At 34.8% G+C, this 24986-nt stretch overlaps 2 long non-coding RNA genes across 4 annotated transcripts; one reads left to right on the forward strand and one right to left on the reverse strand.

Moving 5' to 3' along the window:
- Nucleotides 1-152: 152 nt before the first annotated feature.
- LOC110011444 (uncharacterized) lies at nt 153-4077 on the forward strand. Of its 3 annotated transcripts, XR_016065251.1 has the most exons (7): nt 153-431; nt 1074-1139; nt 1582-1765; nt 2659-2810; nt 3052-3268; nt 3387-3534; nt 3700-4077. It is a non-coding gene; the product is annotated as an uncharacterized LOC110011444 (long non-coding RNA). The 3 variants fall into 3 exon arrangements; XR_016065250.1 differs by having other exon boundaries at nt 153-1139; XR_016065252.1 differs by lacking the exon at nt 1074-1139.
- Nucleotides 4078-10965: 6888 nt separating this feature from the next.
- Nucleotides 10966-13336, reverse strand: LOC148788284 (uncharacterized). Its single transcript, XR_016065071.1, has 3 exons — nt 13211-13336; nt 11203-11287; nt 10966-11123 (listed from the first exon to the last, which is right to left on the reverse strand). It is a non-coding gene; the product is annotated as an uncharacterized LOC148788284 (long non-coding RNA).
- Between the last annotated feature and the right edge of the window lie 11650 nt (nt 13337-24986).

Here is a 24986-nt window from a genome sequence, read left to right on the forward strand (position 1 = left end):
AAAAAAATTAAAATATGAATAAGATACACTTGTCATATTATTAATTTAATTCTACTATATTTAATTTGGATAAAAAATTTTAAAAATAGAAATAATATATACTTGCTTTGTTTTTAATTTGTTTCTACTCAATTTATATGCGGTAAGAATTATTAGAAATACCGATGGTCTCCCTCTCCCGTGCTTGCTTCCAAGTTCCATTTAAGAGTATTAAGCGAGAGATACGAAGAGACAACTCTGCAGCTAGGAAGGAATTCAAGATCATACCCATCTTCCCTTTCCTTTTTCACAGACATGCATACCGACTTTGAAGGTTTTTTATTCTGAGAGTTTCTGTCTTCGTTCGTACATTCTCAACTCATTTTGGCCAACAGGGCTAAGAGTAAGATCAGCAGTTCCAACTTCACATCGATTTACTATGGCTTTTGGGGGTATGTCATATTCAGTTTCGTATCTCTTTCTTTTCATTTTGTATTTGTAATTCTTCGCATAAGGACTTCCGATCCGGGTTATTACAATGATACTAATGGTTGAAGATAAGAGTTTCATCAGTCGTTAGAGAATAAGTTTCAATTTTAACATGAGTTAAAAAAATAAATATTGGAGAAAGAAGATGTCTTTGTGTGTTATCTCACTGTTCAAAGAAAAGAGTTACTGTTGTAGTCATTAGTTAGTGAAAATGTTTCAATGTAAAATTACTGAAGAAAGAAGATGTCTTTGTGTATTTGTTCCACTGTTGTGTGGATTTTCTTGACTTTTGAGTGTTTGTGTTGGACTGTTCCAATTTTCAGTTTTGTGTAAGAAGCTTGAAGAATGAATAACATCCCTTGCTTTCCCGTTAGAGAAACCTATGAATATATATATCTTTGTTTGTCTGACTTTATATCTCGTTGTTTGTTTGATTCACTGGTCGTCTGAATTTTCTTGACTTTTCCAAACAATCAGCGAAACAAACACTTCCGTTTTGAGTTATGCATGAGAAGATTCAAGACTAAATTTACATAGATTTCTTTCCCGATTCAAAAATTCATAAATATTTATTTGTTTGTTTGACTTTATATATCTCTGTGAAGAGTTGAGGTAAGCCTGGGCAACGTGTCCTTTCTAACTCAAATGGTAAAAGACTTCGAATTACTCAGGTAAGATCCACCACATCCCCGCTTAAAACAAAATTGAACTGTTCTTTGTTATATTTTTTTGATTATTGTGTGTGATAGAGCATGATCTCTTATTCAAAACTGCTTAGAACAAATCTGAAATAGTCTTTGTTATATTTGTTTTATTCTCGTGTATGATATGATAGCACTTGATAACATATTGAACAGTATTAAGAACAAAATTGAATTCATTTCTTGTTATATTTGTTTGATTTTTGTGTTTGTTAAAGTTGATGTCATATTGAATATTGTTTATAACAAAATTGAACCATCTTTTATTCTATTTGTTTGATTTTTGTGTGTGATAGAACTTGATATCATATTCAATACTATTTAGAACAAAATTGAACTGTTCTTTCTTATATTTGTTTGATTGTTGTGTGTGATTAACTTGATATCATGTTGAATACTTATTGTCTTTTAGGCGTCTTTGGGGATTGGCAATGCGACGGAAAAGACCATTGTCCAATGTAGTGTTGGGAGGAAGAGGAGACCAATTATCCTGTGTGCTTTGGTACCATGTAAAGTTGAGTCATGTCGTTTGGAGTTGGAGACATTGATGAAAATGAGACATAGCGAGCTGCTAGTTTCGCCACCTTCCCCGATAAGTTCGTAATATATTTGATGTTGAATCTTGATTATGTGCTTAGTTTGTTTGAAATTATTATGATTTCGTATAAATATTTTGTAGGTTTAGTCTCATATCCATAATATTAGTTGGTCAGCTTTCTTTCTACACACTTGTATGTTTAAGGCAACCTATGTTAAATTAAATATCATTGTAATTCTGTTGTTGATGTTTTATAAGGATATTTTCATTCCTATGCGATAGTTACACTTACACAACTTTCCCAATAATTATTAGTATATATAAAGCATTGTATGTTTATGTCAAGATAATTATTATTTTTTACGTATGTTAAAGGAGAAGATTGTTCCTATTAAATTGGTTAAACAACTTTCTGTAATAATGTTTGTGTTTAAAAGTTTAAATAAACATCCGCTAAATTCTTCGGACTATCTAGCTACTCTATAAATTATTTAGGGAAGTTCCATTCTTATGACATGATAACTTTCTCATTGAAGATAATAAATTTAGTTTGGATAAATAAATTTACATGTCAAATATATTGTATTTCTTTTAGTATTGCAAATAGTAGATGATGTCATGTTTTTTTCTTTATTCGCGGTTATAAACGCATGTATCTTGTTAGCTCTCAGAGTGAAAATCAAAGAGTCATTTTGAAAAATTAAGTAGGTTTAGGTATCTAGTATTACAGAGAGAATTAACGTATTTGTGTGTTGGGAACAATTTGTCAATGAAAAGCAAACTAGACATGGTGACATGATATAAAACTCTGGAATACTATATGCTGGTATTCCAAAATTCTTTAGTTTTTTTGGGTGCTTGATCATGTATGCTAACACTATTGATTGTTTTGGTATATCTAGTTTTAGTTAGACCATTTGTTTGATTTAAGCATTGAGATAATGTTGTCAGGAAAAAAGAAGACTAAGGAACCTAGGTTCAAACGTCTCAAGAAGAAGTTTGATGTTGAGTTTGATCAAGAGCAAAGATGAACCTGTTGGCAGCCATGACTGTGAACTGAAGGAAAACGAAGATGTAATTGAGGCAAGTTGTCAACAACAAAGGTAATATGGATAATTGATTATAACTTTGTAATAAATTTCTTATGTGGATTATTTTTCTTAAATTTATCTTCTTTGTTCAAAAACAATAATTTCTTTAACTTTGTTATGTTCCATTTCGAGGCGCATTGAACAACTTCTTATTTATTGGTGTTTCTTAATTTTCGCTTTGAATTATTCACACAAGGTGGAAAGTTGCAGTATGAGTCTAATCCTCATTGTGATGTATTTTGTATTTTGATAGAGATACAAAAATAGGTGAAGAGAAAGAAATTTCCCAACAGATGGAACCCCAAAAAGTTGGTGATGATTATGCCAAACTGCGAACGAGAAAATGGTGAATGTAAGGATTTGATGGTGGTTCATGATAATGTCAAGAGTAAGGATATTGTTGGAGAGAAAGGAACACACACAATGCAGATCACGTCCGATCATTTTCAACCAAATGACTCCACAGATGCGTAAGAATGTCCTTTCCTTTGAACTCAAAACTGAAAAATGTTGTGTTTTCAATGGTAATATTGTTCATTTTGTTACCTATCTTAAAATTTCATATTGTTTATTTGTTGATTTATGAAGGCTTGTGTTAAGTGATAAGGATCAATCTCAAGAGGAGATGATGGTGATTATTGATAGTCTAAAAAAATAGAGGTGTTGTTGGAGATGATGGCACACACTCAGCTCAGAATGTGTGTGATCACATTCAACCGAATGACTCAACAAATATGTAAGAATGCCTTTCCCTTTCAACTCAAAATAGAAAAAGGTTTGAACTGATTTCATACATAATATAACCTTATGTTGCTGGCGATCTTTTATTCAAGTAAATCTTTATAAACTATATTTAAACACGGAAGATGATTTGACCATGTCCTTGGTCTTGTGTTGTTAGCTGTGAAAGTGATTTGGAATCGAAGAAGGTGGATGATATAGGTGGATTGATGGGGTCTTCAGCTGAGGCTGCAAATTTGAAGAGTGCGATTGAAGTCGTGATGATAAATCAAGGACTTGATATATCTAATAAGAAGGATATACCGACAGATTATGATGAAGCTATGATTGATGCGTGAGTTTTCTTTTATCTTTTCTAGAGATGCTAAAGGTTCAATGTCTCTCCAATATCATAAGATTTTAAGTGTGTGGTCTTTCAATATTCTTGAGTTAATGATGAGCAAATGTAGAGTACAGAAAGCCTGATATATGAGTTTGTAGATTTTTTTGTCAAGCACAAATTTCACTAGAGTAAAATTTGTTGTCATCTTTTTTTCTACTTTCAGTGCTGTCATTTGGTTGTAGCTTTTATCATTGCAGTGATTTTAACATTGTACATGACGCACTTCCCATGGATACTCAGTCCAAGTCCAAGAAGAGGACTTTGGAGAAAAAAAAAATAACTAAAAGTAAAATAAATAAATCAGAAGTAAAAGTGGAAGGTATTTTTGGTAAAAGCAGCAATATGGTTCAGAATGAAGGGAAGGTAGTTATGTATGAGCCAAATGAGGAAAAGGCGGTCGGGTACAAGCAGGATGATGAAACACAGTCTTTACCGAATGGGTTGATTATTGAAGAATTGGCTAAGAGAGATCCTAAAGAAAAATTAGCTCTACGTGGGAGAAAGGTACGTTCATGTCAGCATAATTTTCGCACGTAGAGCTAATTTTCCTTTACGATCTCTCTTAGCCAATTCTTCAATAATCAACTCATTCGGTAAAGACTGTGCTTCATCATCCTGCTTGTACCCGACCACCTTTTCCTCATTTGGCTCTTACACAACTCCCTTCCCTTCATTCTGAACCATATTGCATATGCTTGTACTAGAACTACCTTCCACTTTTACTTCTGATTTATTTATTTTAATTTTAGATATTTTCTTTTTCTCCAAAGTCCTCTTCTTGGACATGGACTTAGTATCCATAGGAAGTGCGTCATGTACAATGTTAAAATCACTGCAATGATAAAAGCTACAATCAAATGACAGCACTCCAAGTAGAAAAAGAGATGACAACAAATTTTACTCTAGTGAAATTTGTGCTTGACAAAAAAATCTGCAAACTCATATATCAGGCTTTCTGTACTCTACATTTGCTCATCATTAACTCAAGAATATTGAAAGACCACACACTTAAAATCTTATGATATTGGAGAGATATTGAACCTTTAGCATCTCTAGCAAAGATAAAAGAAAACTCACGCATCAATCATTGCTTCATAATAATCTGTCGGTATATCCTTCTTATTAGATATATCAAGTCCTTGATTTATCATCACGACTTCAATCACACTCTTCAAATTTGCAGCCTCAGCTGAAGACCCCATCAATCCACCTATATCATCCACCTTCTTCGATTCCAAATCACTTTCACAGCTAACAACACAAGACCAAGGACATGGTCACAATCATCTTCCGTGTTTAAATATAGTTTATAAAGATTTACTTGAATAAAAGATCGCCAGCAACATAAGGTTATATTATGTATGAAATCAGTTCAAACCTTTTTCTATTTTGAGTTCAAAGGGAAAGGAATTCTTACATATTTGTTGAGTCATTCGGTTGAATGTGATCACACACATTCTGAGCTGAGTGTGTGCCATCATCTCCAACAACACATCTATTTTTTTAGACTATCAATAATCACCATCATCTCCACTTGAGATCGATCTTTATCACTTAACATAAGCCTTCATAAATCAACAAATAAACAATATGGAATTTTAAGATAGGTAACAAAATGAACAATATTACCATTGAAAACACAACATTTTTCAGTTTTGAGTTCAAAGGAAAGGACATTCTTACGCATCTGTGGAGTCATTTGGTTGAAAATGATCGGACGTGATCTGCGTTGTGTGTGTTCCTTTCTCTCCAACAATATCGCTACTCTTGACATTATCATGAACCACCATCAAATCCTTACATTCAGCATTTTCTCGTTCGTAGTTTGGCATAATCATCACCAACTTTTTGGGGTTCCATCTGTTGGGAAATTTCTTTCTCTTCACCTATTTTTGTATCTCTATCAAAATACAAAATACATCACAATGAGGATTAGACTCATACTGCAACTTTCCACCTTGTGTGAATAATTCAAAGCGAAAATTAAGAAACACCAATAAATAAGAAGTTGTTGAATGCGACTCGAAATGGAACATAACAAAGTTAAAGAAATTATTGTTTTTGAACAAAGAAGATAAATTTAAGAAAAATAATCCACATAAGAAACTTATTACAAAGTTATAATCAGTTATCCATGTTACCTTCGTTGTTGATAACTTGCCTCAATTACATCTTCGTTTTCCTTCAGTTCACAGTCATGGCTGCCAACAGCTTCACTCTCGATGAACCCATCATTTTGATCAAACTCAACATCAAACTTCTTCTTGAGCCGTTTGAACCTAGGTTCCTTAGTCTTCTTTTTTCCTGACAACATTATCTCAATGCTTAAATCAAACAAATGGTCTAACTAAAACTAGATATACCAAAACAATCAATAGTGTTAGCATACATGATCAAGCATCCAAAAAGATTAAAGAATTTTGGAATACCAACATATAGTATTCCAAAGTTTTATATCATGTCACCATGTCTAGTTTGCTTTTCATTGACAAATTGTTCCCAACACACAAATACGTTAATTCTCTCTGTAATATTAGATACCTAAACCTACTTAATTTTCCAAAATGACTCTTTGATTTTCACTCTGAGAGCTAACAAGATACATGCGTTTATAACCGCGAATAAAGGAAAAAACATGACATCATCTACTATTTGCAATACTAAAAGAAATACAATATATTTGACATGTAAATTTATTTATCCAAACTAAATTTATTATCTTCAATGAGAAAGTTATCATGTCATAAGAATGGAACTTCCCTAAATAATTTATAGAGTAGCTAGATAGTCCGAAGAATTTAGCGGATGTTTATTTAAACTTTTAAACACAAACATTATTACAGAAAGTTGTTTAACCAATTTAATAGGAACAATCTTCTCCTTTAACATACGTAAAAAATAATAATTATCTTGACATAAACATACAATGCTTTATATATACTAATAATTATTGGGAAAGTTGTGTAACTATCGCATAGGAATGAAAATATCCTTATAAAACATCAACAACAGAATTACAATGATATTTAATTTAACATAGGTTGCCTTAAACATACAAGTGTGTAGAAAGAAAGCTGACCAACTAATATTATGGATATGAGACTAAACCTACAAAATATTTATACGAAATCATAATAATTTCAAACAAACTAAGCACATAATCAAGATTCAACATCAAATATATGACGAACTTATCGGGGTAGATGGCGAAACTGGTAGCTCGCTATGTCTCATTCTCATCAATGTCTTTGGACAAATCAAGCTTGTATCTAAAAAATTTCTCAAGCAAAAACAGTTTACTCGGGAGGGAAGTCTCAGTGTAAAGCTCTTCTAATTTTTCCCATAAAGCTCTTGCAGAATTTTATTTACCAACTTTTCTAAACACAAATTCAGACAGATTTAATATAATCAAAGAATACGCATACTCATCATTTTCCAACATTTTTTCTTCAGAAATGTTATCAGAATATTTGCCATCTATGGCCCTGAAAATTTTTTGTTGGATCAAAATTCCTTTCATTTTTTGTTGCCAAATCGAAAAATCACTTTTTTCATTGAAAAGTTGGAGATTATAACCGGCCATATAAGAAGGATTTTAGAAAATAATTTTTAACAAATTTGAATTTTCAAAAAGGAAAATTTAACACATTGAATTTTTTTTGGCACAATTCTTTAGAAACAAAATTCACAAAAATGAAAAAACAAAGGGTAGGAAATGTCTTTAGAAAAGTTTTCAAGAATTATCACAAAGAATGGCCCAAATTCGCAGAATGATTCACAATAATAATAATGCTTGGATTTATATCTCAATAATCACAATAATTACAATTATCTCAATAAAAACAATAATCACAATTATGATAATAATAATCTCACCAATCACAAATTTCAACAAATGACAGAGACACAAATTTGAGGCGAACAAATCGCAGAAAATTTTGCAGCGGATTAATAAAATATAGCTTGAGTTCCAAAGGCGAACAAATCGCAGAGATAGATATCACAAAGATATAATAATCGAACAAATCATAGAAATATATATCACAAAGATCGAACAATCGCAGAAATATATATCACAAAAATCGAACAAATCGCAAAAATATATATCACAAAGATATAATAGCAATAAGTGTTAATATAGCCGAGGCTTCCAACTTATGTCCGGACTAGACACCCGATGTCCTCAGGAGACCGGCCAAGTGAGAGTTTAGGGGGATTTACTACAGCTAATAATAACAGTAATATCGACTGAAAGAAAATTGTGAAAATAAAACAGGAGGGATTTAAAAAACGTTACCACCACCAGGAGCCGAATTTTAGAGACGAGGCTCTGATGCCACTATAGAGTGGCAACCTCAAAATTCTAATAAACTATTACAATAATACGGAGTACAAACCTCCTTAAAATACAAACCGAATATAAATGCAGAAATATAAACAGATTATATTAATGAAATGAAGCAGTAGGCTCAGATAGAATCAGATCCAAAGCGGCCAACAAATGCCTGTAGATCGTCACAGAGACTTTAAACCACACAAGATTGAGCCCACGACTACCTCACTATCAACCGACTCAACAGATCACAACGACCTCGTTTCCTTTGGTCACAGAGACCCAGTAGTAATGTCACAAAGATTTCGGTTTCCTTTAGTCACAAAGACCCACTAATAGTGTTTATTCAAAAGCTTTTAGAAGTGAATATAGATGTTGTGTTCTTAAACCAAAAAGAGACAAAGGTATATATATGGGTCCAGAAGAGACAGTGTATGGAAGTTGAGGAAACTTTCCTAAAAGCCATTGGATTGGTTTTGGAAAGCTTCCTTCCAAAAGACGGCAGAAGAAGGAAGTAGAGACAAGGAAATCCATGGAGGATTTTAGATACAGAGAGAGAGGAGAGAAAGTCATTTCAGTGGCGCAAGAGATATAAGGGAGAAGCAACTAAATGATCAGGGTTAGGGACATACAATATATATATATATTGGAAGTTGGGTTGGGTTACCGAGTTAGGGTTGGATTGTGGGTCATGCCTAGTGTGCCGACATTGTAGGCTATTGCTTAAGGGATCAATGGGCCATAAAAAAACCCAACAAATTTTATTGCCTTCTTCTCTTGATATTGATGGAGCCACACATACGCCCCTTGCACCATGCATAATGGGTCCTGCAATTTGGTTTTTACATAACCATTTTATTCCTATTATACCACATAGCCCAGCAATTCGTAAGGAACCTTGACTACTCCACAATATTCAGCAGCTCAAAGCAACTTGAAATCCAATCAGCAGGACCCCCCATCAACTCCAACAAATGCTACGACGGCAGATTTGAGAGTGCCCAAATTAATCTAGCAATAGAACAATCGCTAGGATATATATGCTTAACGGTTTCCTTTGCCGCCCGCACAATGCTTAGTATTCGATATACATCCATATTTGATTGAGTTTTATAGTCTCCCAAAGTTTTGGTTGTGATCACTCTTTCTAGATGAATCTTATCCCATATAATATTTGTAGTCTCCCAACTTTGGGTGGCAGTAGGACTCCTTTTGTACACACTTATAAGTTGAGGATTATATGAATCTAAGAGAACACAATTCATTTGGGAAAAATGCAAGCAACCGCTTTTTGATATTGCAAATGTGCAAATTACCCTCTTATGAAAAAATAAATTTCGGTTTACTTCTTTATATTTTTTAAAATACAACAATTTACCGCCTTATGATTTTTAAAAAGTACAGGGGGGTAAATTGCTATATTTTTTTTTGTAAGGGGGTAATGTGCTCATTTTTAATATTACAGAAGATAAATTGCTATTCATCCCAATTCATTTACTGCGTATATTCTTCCTGATACTGTCTCTATTCGGCTTATTTACTTTTATGTTACAAAAAACAAATTTTTAATAAAAATATTATTCTCTTAAAAAGCATAACAATTCTATTACAAGTTATGGACAATGCCGACAAAAAGGGGTCGATCCACGACTCAATTTTTTATATTTATTTTTAAAAAATATTAATTATTATTATTACATATTAAAATTATTTAATTCTAACTTTTATATGCTTTTTAATTATAATTAATGTTAAAAATTATAATCAATTGTTATAGATGTTACATCAAATATAAATATTAAAAATATCGTCATTTTCCACAATTGTGTTGGTGGCGTTGGTGTCGAGATCTTTTTATTTTCTCACCCACATTCTGTGTTGGCTCATTTTGTTCTGTAGGGAGTGGATCAGAACGGGAAGCGCGACGCAAGCATGAAAAATCAAAAAATATGATTAAACATACAATTAAATCTCGACTACAAAAAAGGCAGGATTTAGAATGGGTTTAGGAACTGTTTTTTTGTCTTTGGAACGGTTTGCAGGACACCAAATTTATTTGGAGCCATTTTTGGAACGATTTTGTAACAGTTGAAAATTCGACCTTACAAATGGCGTTATAAAATTTTAGGAACTGCTCGAGCAAGGCGTTCCTATTTGGGACGAGAATTGTAACACTCTATGAAAATCATTCATAATATTGAATTTGTCAAAAAAATTATTATTTTTTAATTGGAACGGTTTTAAGAACAGTTAGTCTTATTTAGGAACACGTATGTAAAACTGTTTTAGTAATGCTATTAGGAACGGTCTCTCTGATTTGGAACACATACATAAAAGTGAAATAACACTGGTATTAGGAACGGTCAACCACTATTTAGGAACACTTATTTGAAATGGTTTTAGCATGGTATTTGGAATGATCAATGAAGTTTAGGAACATGTTTAAAACTGTTTTAGTAATGGTTTTTGGAACGGTCATTTAGTTAGATTTGTAACATTTCTTTACCATTACTAAAACCGTTCCTAATTTTTTAATTTATTTATATTTTATAATTTATTCATATATTTCATAAATTATAATAAATAAATAATTTATATATTTCAATAAATTTTAATATATAATTAAATTAATTTAATAAAATTTTAATTAATTATATTTATAAATTTAATTAATTAAATAAATATGAAATAATGAAATGTAGTATGAAACATGAATAAATAAGGAAAATATTATATTAATATGGAATTATCTAATTACAAAAATAAAACAAAAAATTTAAAACTTAATCTAACCCCTCCTTGTCAACAACGTCCATATCGTCCTGATTTGAGGCCCGAGGGTTTGTCGGAGGCGGTTTTGGAACGTCTTCTGTAAAACAAATAAATTATTAGTACTTTTAACCAAGAATGAATTTTTATAAAAAAAATAATATTAATAATCTACTCACCACCACCTCAGCCGCAGTCCTCCTTTCTCTCGTAGCACCTTTCAAATAACTCCATCTGCTTGGGTTGCCGACCGAGCTCTGTCTTCTGTAGAAGGAAAAAACTGTTAGCATCTTATTTATCAACATTGTCTTTTGTTCACAGATGAAGATGGATAAACTTAACTAGTTCTATTGGCAGAATTCACTTGATGGGCTAAACAGGAATGTATGATATGTTTATACGTAATTACAAAAAAATTATATATTTTGAAATAATTATCAATTATTAGAACTATTGTCCTCAATTTGTTTTCTATTTCTAATGATTATGTAACTGTATTTTAATTTGATATATTACATTAATATTGATATTGTTGACATTATTTTGTAAATAATATTATATTAGGACTATTGGTCTAATTTTGTGATTATTGACATTACTATGTAAAAATATTATTATTGAGAATATTTTCTAATTTTGTGATTATTGACATTTTTATGTAAATAATATTATTATTGGGAATACATATTGGTCTAATTTTTGTGATTATTTACATTATTATTTAAATAATATTATTATTGGGATTATAAATTGGTCTAATTTTTGTGATTATTTACATTATGGTGCAAAAAGATTATTATTGGAAATATTGATCTAATTTGTGTGATTATTTACATTATTATTTAAATAATGTTATTATTGGGATTATATAGTGGTCTAATTTTTATGATTATTTACATTGTGATGTAAAAATGTTATTATTGGGGTTATATGTTTGTCTAATTTTTTATGATTATTTACATTATGATGTCAAAATTTTATTATTGAATTATATATTGGTCTAATTTTTGTGATTATTTACATTATGATGTCAAAATGTTATTATTGAGATTATGCGATGGTCTAATTTTTGTGATTATTTACTTTGTGATGTAAAGATATTATTATTAGGATTACATATTGGTCTAATATTTGTGATTATTTATATTATGATATAAAAATATTATTATTGAGGTTATATATTGGTCTAACTTTTGTGATTATTTACATTATGATGTAAAAATGTTACAATTAGGAATATTGGTCTAATTTTTTGTGATTACTTACATTATGATGTAAAACTATTATTATTGGGAATATTGGTGTAATTTTTTTGATTATTTACATTATGATGCAATAATGTTATTATTGGAAATATTGGTCTAGTTTTTGTGATTATTTACATTATGATGTAAATTTATTTTATTGAAAATATTGGGCCAATGTCATGTAAAAAATAATATTACATCAATTAGCTTAATTATACAATAAATTGCACATTTATACAATAAATTTCACAAAAAATTTAAGCAATATGATACAATACACACAAAAAGTTGCGTAAATTACAGAATTATATAGTAAATTTCACAAATAATTACACTATACAATAAATTACACAATAATTGCATAAATTTTTTAAAAAATAGAAAATTATGAAAAATGTTAAAAATGAGCAAAAAATTGTTAAATTTTTTTACAAAAAAATTAAATACTTTTAAAATTATAAAAAATTATTACAATTTTTAATAATTACAGAAAATGATCAAAATTACCAAAAATTTAAAAAAAATACAGAAAATTATTAGAAATATTTATAAAATTTACAATTTTTTTGAAAAAAATTCAGAAAATTAAGAAAAATTAAAATTGCATAAAGTTTTCGATTTTTTTTAAATTATATAAATGTATTAAAACTTTCAGAAGATTAAAAATTGGTAAATTTACAGAAAATACAAAAATGATTCTAAAAATTACAAAAAAATTTCAGTTATATTTTCTGACAGTATGTTCAAAAATATTTTCAGAAATATATTTTGAAAATATTTTCAATTTTTTTTTGTCAAACATGTATGAAATATTTTCAGAACATGGAGAGGGAAAATGAGGTAAAGTTCGGGGAAAAGAAGAAAACTAGGGGAGGAAAAATGAAAAAGAATTGGGGGGGGGGGGATCACAAAAATAGGGGGAAAAAAATCGATCACTTACCTCTACTAGTGACGGCAGTTGACGGCGGCCGACGGCGAGGGGAGGCGAGGGGTTGGGGGGTCAGGGAAAGAGAGAGAGGAAGAGAGTGAGGGAGAGAAAGGAAGAAGAGAAAGAAAAATTTGTTAAATATTGTATGTATATTAATTTTTGGAATGAGCTTTGGAATGATTTTTTTTTTTAAATCCGCTCCATAAACCGTTCTGAATAACCAAAACGATGCCGTTTCAGTTGACAGGCATTTTTAACAATAACTCTTCCTATTTTTAAAACCGTTCCTAAAAATAAAAACGATGTCGTTTAATTCAAAACCGTCGTATTGAAGCATTTTTAACAAAACCGTTCCTATTGTGCGCCAAAATTATGTTTCCAAAAAAATCAAGAAAATAAAAAATATAGAAAAAACCGTCTTAGACATATTAATGATCAGAATAAGTAGACCATAAATTAATTAAGGCCATCAGAAACATATAATACATTGAATTAAATTGATACATGTTTAGAAGATCAAGTATAATTGGATATATAAGATTGTTAGTCTTACATAGATATAAGTATCATCTTATACTGTTGTACTTGGATCGCCTAATAACACCGGTAAAATTTTAATCAGATCGTTAGATATTACTAAATTGAAAAAAATACTATATCCGATGAAGTTTTGGACATTTTTGTTATACAAGTACTGAGATATCATATCTGATACACAATCAATAGGGCTAAAAATGATGCAACTGTCCATCAGACCATGTGATTTTAGATCAGATCACTAGATATGTTCACATATGGAAAGTATTGTTATGCGTTTAAGTTTGGAATTTATTAGGGACCCGGATGTTGAGATATCGCAATTGGGAAGTGAACGAGGAATCTGTGGACATATTTAGGAACGGTTTTAGAACTTATTTAGGAACATTTTTTGTTAATCATTTTAGGAACAGATAGTTTATACATTTATGCACGATTTTATTTAAATTCATCTTAGGAACGATCAAATATTTAAAAATCGTTCCTAAGTTTGATTTTTCCTCCACTTTTCATTTGGAGTGAAATTAATTTTTTTGAAATTAATTTTGGAACAGTTAGAATAAATTAATTGTTCCTAAATTTTGTCCCTCATTTTTTATTTATGACATTGTAATGTATTTAGGAACGGTTTTTTTAAGTGCGTTCAAAGTTGGAATGGTGTTCAGAATAGTTTGTTTATTTTTGGACCGTTCCTAAATAGAAAGATATTATTTTTTGCTTTGAAAAATAATTTTATTTGTGTGAGAATATTATTTTGCAAATTGTCCACAAAATACACTAAAAAACGTTCCAATCTGTAGCGAATTTTCGAATGGTTTTTAAAACACATTACTTCTTAAGTAAAACTTATAATTTGGAACGGTTTTAAGCATAATTTATTAAGTGTGTACTAAAATCATTCTAAATTGTACCTCATTCTGGAATAGATTTTCTAACTATCATTTTTTGGAGATCTATTATGACACAGATAGGAACAGTTTTGCAAGCCGTCCCTAATTCTAATAATGTGTTTCAAATAGAGTTCCAAGCATTAACTTTTACTATTTTAGACCGGTCTTCGGAATGGATTTTGTAATTGTTAGCTTGGAACACATGTTGAAATAGTTTGGCCGTCCCAAAATTATAACTCGAAAAAATGTGGATCATGACGTCATCTATCAATATCCTTTCAAAGCCTGTTCTAATATGGAATGGGTTTTGAAATAGTTTCCTCACCCATGCCAAATTCCTCATTTTTTTGTAGTGCTTGATGAAGGGGTATAACCTTTTAAAGATGACTAACTCCTTACCCTTGTTCCTTCCTTCGTTGACTCCTTGTGCGACAGGGGTACTCGGAGTATCAGATACAATAGGCTGCTGATTAATATATCCACATGAGTTATTTTTGTCTTCCTCCATACCCTTACCCGATTCAGCTATGGGCGGCTGCACTCGTGCCTTCTGCACGTAAATATTGATCGGCGGCTTTGGTACTTTCATGGAAGGGAAATCCTTCATGGCATGTCCGGGGCTCATGCAAGTGGTGCATTTAGGGGGCAGCCACTCGTATTCTACGTCAACCTTACATGCAATTTCTCCACCTTTCTCTGTTGGTGACATAATAACCAAATGCTTCGGGAATTTGGCATTGATGTCAAGCATGACACATACACGAGCAAAATCCAGCCTCATGCATGCGCGTGTGATCGCATCCGGATAAAGAGGTCGTCCAATGCCACTTGCAACCGTACTCAAGCCATCATTAGTCCACAATTAAACTGACAAGTGTCGAAGTTTATTCCAAACTCGGCCTTGCGTATGTTTCAGCTTACGTAGGAGCACGCCCGACTCCCATTTCTGCAATACAATTGGTTGTCCTTGGAACAACCATGGTCCGCCCTCTAGAACTTCTTCCATTGCCACTATAGTTTTGAATCGAAAGAAGAAAAATCCATTTGCCATGGCCGTGACTTCTGTTAACAATGGCCAAATAGATTTGACGTAGTCCTTTACGTGATGAAAATACGGTCTTTTGCCCAAAAAATAACCCACTGCTCTCGCATTCCAGCGACGTGAACCATCTCGAACCATATCCATCGTGGGTCGTACAATAATTTCACCATTTTTCATCATAGGTGGAACATAAGTCAATATTTTCCAAGTCGAATAATGGAAAATATTGGTAATTTTATCGTAATAATTCATGAAGTTCGAACAAGGTTGCAGTGGCACATTAACGACGAAGATTCCGGTGGGCGAAGATGTCGGTAATTGTGATGTGGCAGCTGCAGTCACGTACACTGGCGCAGCATCAATAGAAATAGCATTGGCAGTAGGCAGTTTCGGCAATTAAAGTAACGCTGCCGAAACTGCTGCAGTGGCGGTTTTAGCAGTTCCAGCCCATCCAGTCGCCGTCGCCATCTGTGCAGTGGCTGCAGTATTCGCAGCAGGGATCATCATCATCATCTCCGGTTCTCCAATGCTCTGTATCCGATCTGGGCTAGGAGTAATTGCTTGCGCAACCATGGCCATTTCAGCTCGCGCCGCTAGCAGCACTATAGAGACCCTCAGATTCAAATCTGCAGTAGTCCTATTTTTAGCGATCTGCAGCGACGACGCCAAGCAAGGAGGATGCTCCACCGCCTGTTTAGCCGTCAAGCGCACCAAACGGCAAAACAGCAGCTCCTGCGAATTCCTGTTGCCTTCTCCATATTTCGCTATCCAACGGAAGTGGAGATCATTCAGTGCGCGAACAAATTCGTCAACCCCTTTGTCGATTACTCTATTGGCCAAAACAATAAAATCTGCAAACTGAAACTCCATGGGGGACTGATTAATCGTCGGCGCATCTTCCCCGTCCAATCTTTCATCAGTCGCTGTAGTGTTGATGCTGTTCGCCTGCCCTCCATGTTCGTCAACAACATTCCCCAACTCGCCGCCGTCTATCCCCGCCACCATATCGTCTTCATCCTCGTCGGCCGCGGCGTCAACGTGAATTCCGTGTGAAGAGTGTGTAGTTTTAAATTATTAAATTGAAACTGATATTATTTAATTAAATAAATAAAAAATTAAAATCATGCGAAATGGGGTGGGCTTGTAGGACGGGTTTGGCGGGGTTGGGCTTTTAAGGGGATGGGGCAGGGTCGGGATTTTTCCAGGCGAGGCAGGGTACGGGTTCGGGGTATACGAAGAGGGGAAGGTTTGGGTCCAGGCAAGGACAAACCCGCACCAGACTTGCCCCGTTGCCATCACTACTCAGAAGTGAACTCAAGGGAGCTTGTCTGTAAGTTTAGATCCAAAAGCAGCGGTAAAAATGTATAACTAACTAACTACCTAACTAACCCCAACCAACTTGAACACCTGTCAAAATTAACAGTGGGACATAAAAACTATATATGCATGAGAAATGCATTTTCAAATATAAAAAACATGTTGTATGGATAGCGCGTCTTCCTCTTTCTTCAGCCTGGATCCTGGAGATGCTATACTATGGTTGAACTTTCATGGCCATCACCATCATTTCCAACATCCTCCCCAGAAGTTGAATGTCAATCACCGGAGATCAAACCCTACTTGCACAACAAACAATCGAAGGTAGCTCCCAAAAGAATTTTGTTAAACATGTAAGCAAGTTGTTTGCAACATGGAAGCCCTTCTTGGTAACAATCACGGACAATGTGACCGTCAATGTCCAAGTGCTTGGTTCATTCATCAGACACCTTGTTGGCCGTGATATGTAAGGCGGTCGGATTATCGCAATGCAAAGGAATGGGCGTAGGACAACAATCCCAAAATCACAAAGGATATAAGAGATCCACTTGAATTCGCAGATAGTAGGCCCCATGCTATGATATTCGGCCTCAGCAGAGGATCGAGAAACTGTACACTGCTCTTCATTTTCCAAGAAAAAAGGGCATCTCCAAGAAAAATGCAAAACCTAGTCAGAGAACGGTGCGAATCCACACAAGAACGCCAATCCGCAATATAGTAGGTTACAAGATAGGAAGGAAAGAGAAGGTCTTTAGTAGGAGACCCTTTGAAATAGCAAACCAAATGCAGCACCGCAAACCAGTGAGCCTCACATGAATTTTGGAGGAATTGGCTAAGTTGTTGAATGCCATGTTAAATATGAAGGCGCGTGAAGCTGAAATAGAGCAAACACCTCACTAACTAGGGATAAGGTTTAGGACCATTCAAGTAAGCATTAGTATGAGAATGTAATTTCATGCCCTGTGGCAAAGGAGTAGCAGCGGAAAGTGCCTGCTGAAGCCCACAATCAGTAATAATATCAAAGATTACTTGGACAGCATAATGGAGGTGCCGTGAGCAGATCCCACAATTTGGAGCCAAAGCAAATTCATCCTTGATAGCAAAAATATCGTCAAGATAGACCTTAACCTGAGAGATCAATTCTTCTGTAAGGACCATAACGAGAAAGTCATCGACATAGACCAAAAGTCCAATGCAATCATCAGTCGATACGTTTGATGAAAATGCAATATTCATGGGTAGGAGGACGAAAACCAAACAGACAATTTGGTTGGAGAATTCTCGATCCATTTATCGGAATCCTACTTTCAAACCATACAATGAGCGTTTTAGGCGGCAAACATGGCCTGGATCAACAACATAACCTTTAGGCGCGGTCATATAAATTTGTTCTTGCAAATGACCGTGAAGAAAGTCGTTATTTATATCAATCTGGTGCACGGGCCATTGAAAGTCTATAGGAACAGCCAAGCGAAGCGCACCATAACAACTTTAGCAATTGGTGAGAAGCTCTCAGTGTAATCAATCTGGGTGTAGCCCTTGGCCACTAGTCAGGTTTTGTATCGATCAATAGAATAATCATATTTCCATTTAACTTTAAAACCCACTTACCACCAATCGTCTTCTCCCCTTTAGGCAAAGGACCAACGTCCATGTCATTGTTCTCAAAGGCTATAAGCTTTTGGTTGATAGCATTCACTTATAGGGTACTAATAGAAGCCTGCTTAGAAGTCCATGGTTCCTGCAAAACAGATATTGATGCCATAAATTTCAAGGATGTAGAGGTAAAGTTTCTGTGAGTTGGTGTAGAGGCACGATCATCTATATGACATACAAAGTCATTAAGCGAAGATAGTTGCTGATGGTCCCTCAGTGACCGTCTAGGTTCTCTGTAAGGGATAGTAGTAGAATTAGAATGGGAAGAAGGTAGGAGAGATGGTTTAGGTGGAGATAAATTTATCGGTGGTGTGGGGTCAACAGCATTTGCGGCAAGTGGAATATTTGACAATGGACAGTGAGCAGGAGTAGGATTAACATGAGCAAAAGGAAACACATATTCAAGGAATTTAACATCGCGAGACACAAATTTGTGGTAAGATTCGAGATCATAGACTTTATATTGCTTTTTGACCAGGGGGTAACCCAGGAAGATACATTTAGAGGCAAGCCTATCAAATTTGGATTTATTGACAACAAAATAAAGACAACTAAATGTTTTAAGGTGTTCATACAAGGTTGGCTTGTTGTATTGAATGTGAAATGGTGTTTTACAATTAAGAAGAGGAGAGTGGAAATTATTTATGAGATAAGTAGTTGAAAGAATGGCATCACCTAAAAATTTCCTAGGAAGTAAAACCTGAAACATAACACCTCTAGAAGATGCCTAGGCTTACGGTCCACTGCTCCATTTTGCTGTGGTGTATACGTGAAACTCTTTTGTTGAATGATCCCGGGGATATGAAAGAATTTTGACATTGCTCATTGAGAAATTTCAGCCATTATATGATCTCACCCACTTTATTCTCTTGTGAAATTGTGTCTGAACAAGATGCAAAATTTTTGTAGGGTATAGAGTCTCGTGTCTCATTAGAAATGTACAAGTTGCTCTACTAAAATCATCAACAATAGTGAGAATAAATTGACACCCATAGATTGTGTGTTGCCTATAAGGTCCCCAAATATCGACATGGATAAGATCAAAGATGGAGTTGGAGCGAATGTTGCTGGAATGAAATGGTAATCTATGAAGTTTAGCTAAGGGACAGATATTATAGATGTCATTTTAAGAAGCAAAAACCAGGGTAGTAGAAGAAATATACTTCATTGAGTTCTTGGACAAATGGCCTTGTCTGTTATACCAAACATCATTATTACATGATATTGCTAAGATAGGCTGGAGTTACAACTAAAATGAACTAATGAAAGTTTATTAGGTTTATTTGCATCACAAGCGGTAGAGTCCAACACATGTACATCTAGGAGTTGGTGCCAAGCAAGCCAACTTATCCCACAATTTCTTTAATTTGGTATAGTAATTTGTCACTGACATATTTCCTTGCATGATGAATCTGATCTCACGTTGTAATTGATAGATTAATGGACCATTGCTCTCTCCATATCGAGCTTCTAATTCCATCCACAAATCCCTTGTTGAACTCACATACATGAATGCCTCAACTATATCCTTTGAAATAGAATTTAGGATCCAAGTTGTCAACATGGAATGAATACGATTCCATTTCTTAAACTCCTCTGAAACTTCGGCAGGTCGGACCAAGCTTCCATATAAATAAATTCCACCTTTATTTTCGCAGCAAGAGCTGCTATCCAGGTAAGATGGTCGGATGAAAAGCTGTAAGTGTTAGAATATGTGACCTGAAAGCCAATTAGATTGGCATACTTGTTATCTATTATGCCGGTAACTTAATTTTATATAATATCTTTCAATGATTAAAATGAGTATTCTCTATTAGCATTTCATTTATTGTGCTCATTGCACATATGCTTGCATTTCTTTCAAACATCACAACAAAGCCCACAGACCACTTTAACAACCGTACAATAGTTGGACTGCGCATTGGATGGCGGTCATGAAACTAACTGTCTAGGGTTGGGTCTGAAATATTCCAAGTTGAGGACCTCGAGAATGGCCATTGAGTGTTCTATGAAGACTTGCACTAAGAGTTGCATTCATTTGATGAATGTCGTATTTCATCGGCGACAAACGTGGGACGTCTATGCAATCTTAATAGGTCCATTGACTAGGTGTTGAGTCGATTGAACTGATTTGTGGGGATGGTTATATGGAAGTTTGGAGGCTTAGTCGGTATGACTCAGATCCCCGGCTTCGATAGTACAGGAGTAGTCCTCATACATGAGGAATTACGCAGTCACGTGCATGCGATGACTATATCTTGGATTTGTTCGAGAGGTGATCATCCCAAACATGGTTATGCCTTGTCCAGTAGAGTCAAAGCATGTAGTGAGAACAGTGAGTTCCAAGAAGAGGATTCATCTCCTGTCAAAACGTGACAGAGGTATCTCCTATGCACTTGGAGATACGTTTACGCTCTATAATATTGTGGCCATTAATTGATCGAATAGAAAAAAGAGGTTCCTATGTTGAGCAATTTGACGTAACGCGATTCCAAGTATTAAGCATACATGCCTAGTCCAGGATGGGAACCGACACCCAATTCCATGCCCTAAACTAAGGCCGACAGACAGTAGACAAAAGGACCGTGCCCGTATAGACACGAGAGTCTAAAAGTTCATATGGATATTCGCCTAGTCTGTAGTATCATGGACTGTTGCTAGACGGTCACCCATGGTGATGGGCTTTCTTGATCAAGGGTTGATCAAGAATTACTAATTAAATTAGATTTAATTAAAAATAGTGTTTAACACCAGCCCAAGTCTAGTTGAAAGGTGAACCTAAAAAGTCACACACAGATCATTAAGAAGGGACGACGAATTAATTAAAAATTAATTCCATAAGTAATTGAATTACTTATTAATGAGAGGGGTCCAATGGATGGAGGAGCCCAAGAATAAATTAATAAGATTAATTTATTGGGCTTGCCCTCATTATTTAATAAGTTAGACTTATTAATTAATAAAAGCTTATTGGACTCATATATTTAATCCGTATTAAATATATGATGGACTTAATTAAGTTGGCTCTAGTTAAATTGGATTTAAGTAAAATTATTGGGCCTTGTATTTTATTTAATAAAATCGACCAATGCAAAGCCCATAACTAAGTTGGTGGAAAATCTTAAAAAAGGAAATTATTGACTAACAAATTCACTTTTGGAAAGTGCCATATTAATCATCCTTTATTTGAAATAAAGGATTTTATTACCTTATGGATGATAGGATGAACCTAGACACATTCTAATACATCCACTCGGCTGCCCCTCTCCAATACACACTTGCTGTTTTTTTTTTCCAATTTCTTTTCGAGCAAATTGAGTTGAGGGATCCCAGTTCTGGTGTGGTATGGACGTATCTTTAGAGGGCCTCTACGTTGAAGCCTTGCGTGAACAAACCAAATGAAGGAGATTCGAAGTAAATCAAATTAAAGAGGTAACTTTTGATTTATGATTTATGATTTATGTACCTCTCATTTTTTGTTCTTTTACCATTAGCCCCGTTTAACTTTATTGGTATTGTGATAAACTATATCGAATCCTCAGAAACTTCAAGGGTACAGCCCTTAGAATTATGATTTTACTATGTTTCATTTTTATTTATGAATTTTCGCATTATCGCTTCCGCTTGCGCATTCTTGGGCCGATCCACTCGCATTGTTCGATGTTTTCAGTAAGAGTCATATCTACCTTTGTTTGGTTTACAATTGCACTTTGATTCAACGGAGCAGTCCGAGTCTCTACAACATTCCCTTCCATTGCCTCTGAACCTCTGGGCGCCATTGAGGAATATAATCGAACATGTTTTGTACATTGATGAGAGAAGTATGCAGAGATCTTCAAAAGAAGGCTCTGATACCATGTTAAAAACTGTAATTGCAGTGAAAAAATTTGTTGAAGCCACGGAATGTTATGAGCAAAATTTCCTGTGTATTGATTGTATTCAATTATTCTCAGTAGTAAGCTCAAGGAAGCTCGACTTGAAAAATAGGTCCAGAAACAGCAAGGAAAAAGGAAAAATCAACTAACAACCTAACTAACCCCAACTCAAGATGCATAATAGGCCAGGCTTGGCTAACCAAACCCAAGACCGGATTGAACCAATTAAAGAGGGGGTTGGTTTGGCATAGGCCTGCTTGGGACCATGCTGGTCCTTGGCCGGTCCTAGGAATCAATACATGGGATTAGCCCAACCCAGTGGCTTGGGACCACCTGTCCTTGGATCGGGCTTGTTGGGCCTTTTTTTGAAAAAGATTATATATTCTTAACTATTATTTTTCTATATATAAATTTTTATGTGATTTAATTTATTATTTATTTATTTCATAAGATAATTATAAATTTAAGTAATTCTATATAAAAACACTTCAATATCATAAACAAATAAAACAAACACATGCGTACCTAATGCGGGATTGGTTTGGGCTTGGTCCTCAATCGGGTCGGTCCATGGACTGAACTTGGGTTTAAAAATGGACACAATTGAGGCACACTTAGAGCTCCAAGACTGTCCTAAGACCAACCATGAATAGTAGCGGGTCGGTCTTAGGGTGGAGTTTTTCAGGCTGGTTCATCTCGATCTTGAACCGACCCAGCCCCCTATGCACCTTGAACCCCAACCAACTTGGACACCTGTCAAACTTAACAATTAACAGTTGGACACATAAAAAATATATATGCATAAGAAAGTGGATTTTTTCACTTATAAAAGTTTGTTGTATGGCCGTGTCTTCCTCTTTCTTGAGCCTGGATTCCAGAGATGCTGGACTACCGTTGCACTTTCATGACCATCACCATTATTTCTCACGAAACAGGAAACAACTACTGATGAGTATATGTTTGAAATATCCAAAATACCCTTCATTAAGGTCATTTTAGTCTTTTGCCCTAGATCCGCGCCTTTAGTACCGGGCGGGTCGAAGCTGACCCGACCCGAATCCAGCCGTCCGCTTGAAGACCCAGACAATGATGATCATCCGATTTGAGATGTAAGCTAGCAGGATAAGGCTACGTGGCCCATTCAACAGTATCCAGCTAAGCCCTATAAATACCCCAAAATGCTATTTTCGAGGTAATTAATGCTAAACTAGTTCGACCTACACTCTTAATTGCATACTTTTGCCCGACGAGCTCATTTTACTTATCTTATTCTTAGGATCCCAAATACTTGGTCTTGGTGGGGTTAGTCAACTATAGTGAGGTCGCTCACTCTAGGTTGCTGATTTCGAGCAAGATCAACTACATATGCCAAGCTATTACTTCTTTCTTTTTTCTCCTTTTAATTACAATGAGAACGTAAATGAATTGATAGAGTGTTGAGTTGTGGATTGTTAGTCGAAATAGAAGCTATGATTTCACAGTAATTAGTTGAATGCTGCTAAATTTATGGGTCGTACAAATCGTGGTTCAATGAAACTGCTAGGAGGCAGCTGTGTGAAAATATAGAGCCGCATAGAGAGTCTAGAGAACCAAGTGAGCCGGAACACCGAAGTAAGAGGCCAACATCGTCGGAGGCCGGTTCTAGTGGTCATGTCCGAGCAAAAAAGAGGGAGCCCGTAATATCATAAGTGGAGGTTGGAAGCATGGTAAAGCAGATAGAGCTCCTAAGCAAATAGATTGATGAATTGAAGAAACGAGGGGAGATAGTCTCCCACAACAAGAATTCTCCATTCAGCAATGATATACTGATTCAGGTGGTCAAACCAGGATTTAGAGTGCCTGATTTGCAGAGATATGACGGTACGAAGGATCCACATGAGCATATTGCAGCGTTTGAGATGGTCATGAATTTATACGGACAGCTAGGTCCCATCATGGCAAAGTTGTTCGCCACCACACTGTCGGGGAAGGCGCAAGAATGGTTCACCAGTTTGCCCCGAGAGAGTATTGAATCATATGAACAGCTCGTGCAGAAATTCTACTTCCATTTTGCGAGCAAGAAAAAATAGAAGAGGTCGGCAACCCACCTGTTCAACATCCGTCAGAAGGAGGACGAGACCCTGAGGAACTTCATGGGGAGATTCAATAATGAAACATTGGAGGTTCAGGAGCTGAGAATCGGCATGATCATGAGCATTCTGATACACGGTCTGAAAAAGGGTCCATTTACATCTGCGCTCGCACGCGATCCCCCGGGTGATGTGGAGTAGATGATGGCTTTAGCTCAAAAATATATAGACGAGGAAGAAATGAACGCAATGAAGGATTTTGAGAGAAGAGAGCGCGAGCAGGCATACAGACAACCGCGAGATGTTAAAGAAGGCGGTGGAAGCAGGGCCAAGAATGAAAGACCCAAAGAGCCGAAGTACCAACCCAAATACCATAACTACACTCCATTGGCCATGTCGCGT

The sequence above is a fragment of the Sesamum indicum genome, linkage group LG4, assembly GCF_026168435.1.
Source record: "Sesamum indicum cultivar Baizhima isolate 11 linkage group LG4, ASM2616843v1, whole genome shotgun sequence".
Taxonomy (NCBI): domain Eukaryota; kingdom Viridiplantae; phylum Streptophyta; class Magnoliopsida; order Lamiales; family Pedaliaceae; genus Sesamum; species Sesamum indicum.